We start from the raw sequence: 8,988 nt of genomic DNA on the forward strand, positions 1-8,988 counted from the left end.
TTTTTATAATCTTCAATGTATAAATTTAAACTATTTAAATTCTTTCTAATTAAGGCTTTCTTTACCATATACCAAAATCCACCTCCGATGACACATGTGTAGCCATATGAAATTTTATTGTTGGGAAAGTTTTTTATCATCATAGTTTTGTAAATGATTTAGAAAGTAAAGTGTTGGTTTCCTTGGGGATAAGTTCATGTTAGTGGCCATCTGGCCATCTCCAGGGATGGTTTCTTACCCATTATTCTCGCTTAAGATCTTGGCCTAGGCTACCAGGAACATGTAAATAAGGAAAGGAATAAGAGAAAACAAAACAGATAGATTGCCATGAGAACTAAAGCTCAATATTTTTTCTCCAGCGAAGAGTTTCACAACTTGTTCCAGGAGGCCTCCCCCTCCCCCTTATGAGGTCAATCATCTCAGTTTGTGGAACTTGTCACACAGATCCTACTGGAGGTGGTATGGCACATCTTATCCCCAAAGTTTAAAATTCTGCTTTAATCGGAAGGAAATTGAACTGGAAAGGAACAAAAGAAATAGATGTAAACATGATAAATTCACTGATAACGAATGAACTTAGGCATCTGATATTCACAAATGTGAACTTTAGCCCCACTTCTGCTCACACTTCATTCTTGGTTTAGGCAAGCTCATGGCCTCATTTTCCTGAGAGCATAAAACCACCTTGCAGGGCTGTTGTGAAGAGTAGAAAGAACACACTTGAATGTATATGCAATCCAGGTTCTTTTCTTTACTCACCTTTTAACCCTCAACTCATTGTAGTCTCAATACAGTTTAAAAACAGAAGGTAGGATAAGACTCCTGTTTCTGGCCATCTCTCAGAAACCCTAAGAAGCACCAAATTCTAGCTCTGGAAGTTGTCATTAAGAATCCATAGGGATCCAAGCTATTTTTCTTCCTGCAATTTGGCACATCTGTCCTGAGATGGACTGCTACTTGTCTCTGTGTCGCATTGCTTAACTTGGTCATTGACCTTGCCTTCAATTTTACACCATGATAGCTGAGAACAGCAATTACATTTTATGTAGAATTTGCTGAGAATGTAAGTCTCTGTTTTGTGATAAGAGAACCTGGCAGAAAGCTGAACCTAAAGAGGAAGTACTGCAGCTGTTGAGGGGTACACGGATATCCCCCTCCTGAATGCTTCCCTTCTTACCTCTTGACCTAGTTGCACATGGCAGGGGTCAGCTGACCTACTCTAGTGGAAATGCCCTGACCAATGTGCCACATATCACATATTCCAGAATGACTCACAGCAATGTTTACTCGGTTGAAGATAGGACTCTACCTTCAACTCCATACATAGGCTCTCATCCAGTCCTTTGGCAAAGAAGCAAACAGAATCATGAAAGCAATGTGCCTTACCCCCATAATAGACCTGTCAGGGCTCAATAATACCATCTTAACTTCTTATCATCTTAAAATATTCTCGTCCCAATGAGATAAGCAGAAGTTCAAGTTGAACAGCCTTCTAAATTCTTGGCTTCTGTTCTGTGACAAATAATTTGAGCCATGCTCTACCTAAGCACATATCTGCCTAAGCACATTAAACAAAGATAATCTTTGAGACAGAGAACACCTGAATCCAGCTTTGCAAATTGTTGTCCCAGACAAAGGTATCTGCCCCATACCTGCTAGGTTGCTCCTTTCTAGTTTTGGAGAAGTCTCTTCTTGAATGAATATCTCCTGTAATTGGTTTACTCTCTGTTTATTCTCTGACCTGGTCTCATTCTGGGGCATGTTGTCACTCCTTACACTATTCTTCATCTATTCCTCATATTTCCCTCTACTGCAAATGATTTCTTTCTTTCTTTCTTTTTTCCTTCCCTTCTTCCTTCCTTTCTTCCTTCCTCTCCTTTTCCCTTCCTCTTTCCATCCCTCATTCCCTCCCTCATTCCCCCAATTGCCCTCTTTCTTTTTGCTCTGTTTATTTACTTTGCTTTTTTTAAATTATTTTTTTTTTAAATAGGATATCATGTAGCACAAAGTTGACTTCAAACACAATATATAATCAAGGCCAGCCTTGGACTCTTGATCTACCTCCTTCTGTTTCCAGAGTACTAGTACATAGCACATAGGACCATGTGTGACTTGATTTGGTCATTATATGCTGCTTAAATGACTTTTTCTGAGATTTCTTTGACTTTCTATAACTGGATATTCTCCAAGGTGCCAGTTCATGAATCCATATATGTTTAATGAAAACTTTAGGATTTAGCTTACTCTTGTTCCCAAATAGTTTTTATAATTTAACCCATTTATATTCATCTATGTTCTGTCATATGGCTTATTGCTGAGTCTCAGTTTTATACATCTGACTTCTTCAGCATTTTGCTTGTGAGTTTCTATCCTCTGTGTCTGACTGATGAACATTCCAGCCTCATACTCTTTCCCAGAGTTCCTACCTCTGCTGGATGTCCTGACTAGCCTGCTTTTCTACAGGCCATTAGCTCCTTATTAAACCATTCAGAAGGGGTTGGAGGGAGTGTTTACAAAATATAATACAGCCATAAAAATAACAATACCCGAAGAGCATGTAATCAGATCTTTGCCCTTATAAAAATCAGCATTTGAGTAATACAAAATCTTTACAGAGTGCACAAAATGATCACCCCAACTTTTCTCTCAATTTAAACCAGAGCTTCTTGTTACAACTCCAAATCACACAATTTCCATTGTTTTTCAAGACTATTTTAATTATTACACACATAATCCTGAGGTTGCTTATTCAATCACTCTCGACTTTCCTGGTATCATTTCCAGAGGGCTATGTCATCCTTCTCCTCCTCCTCCCAAGTTTACAGAAAATACTACAACATGACAGGATAGATTCACATGGCTATACAGTATGTTTGAAAATTTATCCCACATGAATATCTACATGTATGATGTGTTTGAGAGACTGCTGAAATGCAAAAGCTTCAGTATTTTCTCAAAGGATCTACCTCCATGACTGGATCCTAGACTATAACCCCAGGAATATAATTATCCCTTCTTTTTCTCCTCCCTATTTCAGCTTGTTGAAGCAAGACTACATAGTGGGATCTTACTATTTTAATGTGGTGTATCACTCATAGGCTTCTCCACTGGATGTGTGATACACCTGAAATCTTGTTATGAGTGTGTGACACACCTGCTGTCTTGCTGGGGAGCTTCTTGCTGAAGAGAGCTGCCATCTGTTCACACATACACTTGTGCAAATATCCAGAATGCATGCCACTTCTCAGTGACTATCTGGGCCACTTTCTTCACAGTTTTGGTGTAAATACAGTCCATGATGAGGGGATCTATGCAAAAATACTCACTCTCATACTTCCCTTGTCTGTTCAACTATTGATGGACACATAGACTGACTGACTCCGTATCTTAGTTATTTTGAATAATGTATCATTAAACATGGATGTACAAATACCTCTATGATATAAAGACTTAGATCTCTGTGGATATATACCCAAGTGTGAAATAGCTGGATCATATAATAGATTTTTTGAGGAACTACCATAGAGATTTCCATAGTGGATATACTAATTTGCATCATCACCAGCCATCTATAAATATTTCTCTTTCTGTACATCCTTATCAGAATTTGCTGTTGTTGGTTTTTGTGATGTTAACTGTTGTGATTGGAGTGAAGACATTTGTAATATTAAAGTAACTGAGATATATACACAGAGGACCAAATTAATCCTGCAGAAATGAACAGGGAGCTGGGCATGGTGGCAAATGCCTTTAATCTCAGCACTCAGGAGGCAGAGGCAGGCAGATTTCTGAGTTTGAGGTCAGCCTGGTCTACAAAGTTAGTTCCAGGACAGCCAGGGCTATACAGAGAAACCTTTTCTCGAAAAAAGAAAGAAAGAAAGAAGAAAGAAAGAAAGAAAGAAAGAAAGAAAGAAAGAAAGAAAGAAAGAAAGAAAGAAGAAAAGAAATGAACAGGGAAGCAACTCTATGTGGTGACACACACCTGTAATCCCAACACTAGGGCTGAAGGGGGAGGATTCATGTAAGTTCAAGGCTAGTCTCTGTTATGTTGTGACATCTAGGCTATCCTGCACTTCAAACTGAAATTCTGTCTCAAAGCAAAATAATGAGGAGGTAGAACCAGAAGAAAACAATGAGGAAGAGGAAAAGGAGGGGTAGAGGAAGAGGAGGAAGAGGAGGAAGAGAATTGTCTTTATCCTAATAGAGCTGACATTTTGGTGGGAATGAGGTACTTGGATTGTAATGAGTTTGCTTTAGTGTGGTATGTTTGTTTCAGATGATGGTCTAATCCTGATTCACTTTTTTTTTTTTTAACTGAAGTTCTTACATCAGTGTTAACTATTCATCAGTACAGTCTACAAGTTTTGATAAATGTATGATGAATTTTCTCCTAGCTACAGTGTCATATAGACTATTTCTACTGCACTAAAATCCTCCTCCATCCTTATTTTCATTCCTTCCCATCTCAATTACTGCTCTTTGTACTGTCTCCATGTTTGCTTTTCCAAACTGTCATAGAATTCGAGTCAATCGTATCTAGCATTTTCAGACTGGCTCCTTCCACTTGGGGATATCTATTTAGCTTTTAAAAAGCCTCCCTGGATACAGGATGAATTCATAAAGAAAGGACTGGAGAATATATTTGAGGTTTTTAGCAATTTGCAGATATAAACAAGTTCCTTTACATGAATCAGTATTGTAAATATTTGTTGAAGAAATAGGTAAAGCCAAAACTATGAGACCAGCATTAGCAAATGATCAGTGCACACTTAAATTAAACTGTAGTCTTACTATCTCTGTTAAAGTTAGGGAGCTGGTGGATCTCCTTGACCATTCACTTGAGAAGAGATAGTTCGCAGGGCTTAATCACTTCATGTGCTCTGAGGATTATGCTAAGTATTTTACAAATATTATCTCAAATCACTGTTGCTAAAGATCCTTTGAGCACATATTTACGATTTTTCCCAACAACAGAAGAAGAAACAGATGCAGCAAGGTTGAGAAACTTGTCCAAATTTCTGTAGCATGTGATGTGAACTGTAAAATCACACCCAGTCTGGGCATCATAGGTCACATCTGTAATCCCAGCACTCAAGAAACTGAGGCAAGATAATTATTGAGAGTTCAAGGTCAGACTTGGATGTATAGTGAATTGCGGCCCAGCCTGGGCTTCATAATAAGGCCTTCTTTGAGAAACAAAACAAAACAATGATCAGATAGAAGCCTTATCTCCAGTTTCTTGGAGCTTTCTGATGGATTCTCATGTGGTTGATTAGTGGAGCAGTCTTCCACACTGCCATAGTATTCTCATACAAACATTCTGTGTGGCAGTAGGCAAGTCTCATTGTCTTGCCCATTTCTTCCTCCTCCTCCTCCTCCTCCTCCTCCTCCTCCTCCTCCTCCTCCTCCTCCTCCTCCTCCTCCTTCTTCTTCTTCTTCTTCTTCTTCTTCCTCTCTCTCTCTCTCTCTCTCTCTCTCTCTCTCTCTCTCTCTCTCTCTCTCCCTCATCTCATTGTCTTGCCCAATTCTTATTTTCTTCCATTCTCTCTTTTTACTCTTTCTTTTCTTTTTTCTTTTTTCTCAAGATAGGGTTTCTTTTTTAAGGCTTGACTATCCTGGAACTCATGCTGTAAACCAGGCCAGGCTGAAATTCAGAGCTCTGCCTACCTCTGCCTCCCAAGTGCTGGAATTAAAGGCATTCAACCACCACAACCTGGCCTTGCGCATTTTTATTTCAACACCAAAGAATTCCTCAAGAATTATAGAGGTTGTTTTGTTCCTCTTGACACATATCACAATTCCTGAAAGTCTCAGAGATGGAGGGCCACTCTAGAAACAAGACAGATATCCAGTTCTCTTCTCTTCTCTTCTCTCCTCTCCTCTCCTCTCCTCTCCTCTCCTCTCCTCTCCTCTCCTCTCCTCTCCTCCCCTCCCCTCCCCTCCCCTCCCCTCCCCTCCCCTCCCCTCCCCTCCCCTCCCCTCCCCTCCCCTCCTTCCTTTCCTTCCTTCCTTCCTTCCATCTCTTTTTTCTTTCTTTCTTTTGTTTTGTTTGTTTTTGTTCTTTGTTTTTTTTGTTTTTTTGTTTTTTTTGGACAGGGTCTTGCTGTGTAGAACAAGCTGACATGTAATTTGCAGCAATTCCCTGCCTTACTCTTCTGAGTGCTGTTATTAAAAACATGCTTCCATGCCTGTCAGAAAACAGGCATGCTGCCCACAGACCTCCCATCTGTTTGGTATCCCAGACCCAATCCACACTTTTACCCCTAGCATTGCAACAGAAACGAGCTCTAGCCTTCCCTCCATCCTGCCCACATCTTCCGTACATCACACAGACTATCCCCTCCTAACCTGCCTCCTGCCAGTCATTGCTGTATCTCAGACACCAACTCCAGTAGGCATCTCTGGCTAACTTAAGAACTGTGCCACTCAGAGCAACAAGTAGGCTGAAGACACACCCACACCCCTTCTACTGCTCCTGAGAGCCAATCCCCTATGTCATCTGTATTTCTCTAGCCAGAAACCTGCTGGTGTCTAACCTTCTTCATTGACTTGATCCCAAGGGGATCACAAAGAACTTCTTTTCAGACCTTTCTCCCTACAACTTGCCCTAGTATCCCAGTCTGCAACCCCTGCATGCATTCTCTATGAACACACCAGCTAAGCAGGCTAGGAAAGCAGACAGCACACCACCATTACACTCTCATAAAATCCAAAGAGGAACCAAAACTTAAGGAACAAAACGCCCACCCAACAAAGACAAATTCAGAACTTAATACCTAGACCTATCACCTAAGTGCCAAGACTATTATACCCAGCAAAACACATCACACACACACACACACACACACACACACACACACACACACACACACACACCTTATCAACTTTCTACTTAGTTGTACAATTTCCTAGAATTGTAAATTTCTCAACATTTGAGAAAAGGAAACTCAAACATCAATTAATTTCATCATTACAGGAGCTGAAATATCAAGATTCAGGATTTGGTCAGAAATGCAATAGGGAAATTAGGTTCGAGAATTCTAAAATAGTCCAAATCAAGCAGTAAAGTTTTTTTTTTCTTTTAAGACAGAGTTTTGCATAGCCCAGGCTGCTTAAACCTTGCTATATAGCTAAGGACAACTTGACCTTCTATCGTCTTGTCTCCAACCCCTAAATGCTGGGATTATAGATGTGCAGAACATTCCTAGGTTAATTGGAACTGAGGATCAATGGACTAAGACTTTGTGCATGGGAGGCATGCTTTCTACCAACTTAGCTACACCCCACGTTGGAACAAGCAATATAAACCAATTAAGTGAACACATACAGTAATAAGATTTGTTAACCCTAAACCCTTTCATACAATGTAGTGCCTCTTATATATTTATAGTCTTTTTAGGTTTTTATAGTTATTTTTTTTATATATTTAAGACAATATTTTATAACCCTCTTAGTAAGGTTTTCTTCTTTTCATCCTCCTCTTCTTTCTCTTCCCTTTCTTTTTCTTCATTTATAGCACTCTAACATGCAACCCAGACTGGCTTGGAACTCAGAATCCTCATACCTAAGCCTTCCATGTGCTGAAACATAAGCATATGTGATTATAGAGGTGATTTATATTATTTTTAATTTTATGTTTTAGAGTGTGCATGCGTGTGTGTGTGTGTGTGTGTAGAGGCAGGAAGATGCCATTAGGTCCCAGGAGTGGTTTATAGGTTTAAAAATATTAATAATGACTTCAGAGTACCCCAAATGCATCAGTGATGTATTAAGGAAAAGAAATCAAAAGCACCTTCTCTTGAAGTAATTTTACCAAGATTTAGCTTAGATTTGAATTCCCTACTTCTTTTTTTCTTGTGGCTTCATCATCTCTCCTGCCTGTAATTTGTCAGTTGGATGACTATTAATCTGTGCCTGCCTAAATACTGTCCTGCCTGTCCTTGTGTTTGTGTCTGTTCCTAACAAAGGATTTTGTCTGTATTTATCGAACAGCAGAGAGTACATCACATGGGTCAAAAAATGAAGGATATAGTCTTGGGTAGTTTTGTGTCAACAGATACAAGCTAGATTCATCTGAAAGGAGGAAATCTCAATTGATAAAACGTTGCAAAAAGATCCAGCTTAAGGCATTTTCTTATTAGCGATTGATGAGGGAGATCCTAGCCCATTGTGGGTGTTACCATCCCTGAGATGATGTCTCAAGTTCTATAAGAAAGCAGGTGGAGCAAGGTATGGAGAGCAAGCCAGTAAGAGGCATCCTTTCATGACCTCTATATCAGCTCCTGCTTCCAGGTTCCTGCCCTGTTTGAGTTTCTGTTCTAAATTCCTTTGATGATAAATGTTCTGAAAGCATAAGCCATATCAATTCTTTCTTCCACAAGTTGCTTTGCTCATGGTGATTCATCACAGCAATAGTAACCCTAAGTCAGACAGATAATTTAGTCTGTCATCTTTAAAAGAATTTTACAAGGGATGAAACTGTAATGACTTCAACTGACCTGAACTGACCCAGATAATAAACAATTACTATCACACAGTATGTAAATGCTGCTTTTAGCATTTATTGTGAATATTTGTTTTAATAAGATTTCTTTTTCACCTACTAGTTTCATTTAACAACTGACTATTATATCATATGTACATATACACACATGCTTTGCTCTTTGGGCCAACGGCATGCAAAGGTAACAAGATTGATGTTATGCATTAGTTTAGATTGTAAAAGATAATTACATGGGAAACCCAAGGCAAATGCAGTTGGTTGTTACATTGTTAAAGATAGGCTAAACAAAGAGGCTGGATACACAGTAGGGTATCCATCTTACGTCTTACATAACCTCAAGTCATATTAACTTTGTTGTGAGTCCCACAAAAAATTTCATCTTTTTGAATGTAAGAGATATTTTCATAAATATGCATCACCATACAGCTGGAATTACAGGTGGTTGTGAACTTCCTGATACTGGGAACTGAATTTGGTCATATGCA

This window comes from Mus caroli, unplaced genomic scaffold (genome assembly GCF_978045245.1).
Source record: "Mus caroli unplaced genomic scaffold, Mus_caroli_1 scaffold_3, whole genome shotgun sequence".
In the NCBI taxonomy this organism is placed as follows: Eukaryota; Metazoa; Chordata; class Mammalia; order Rodentia; family Muridae; genus Mus; species Mus caroli.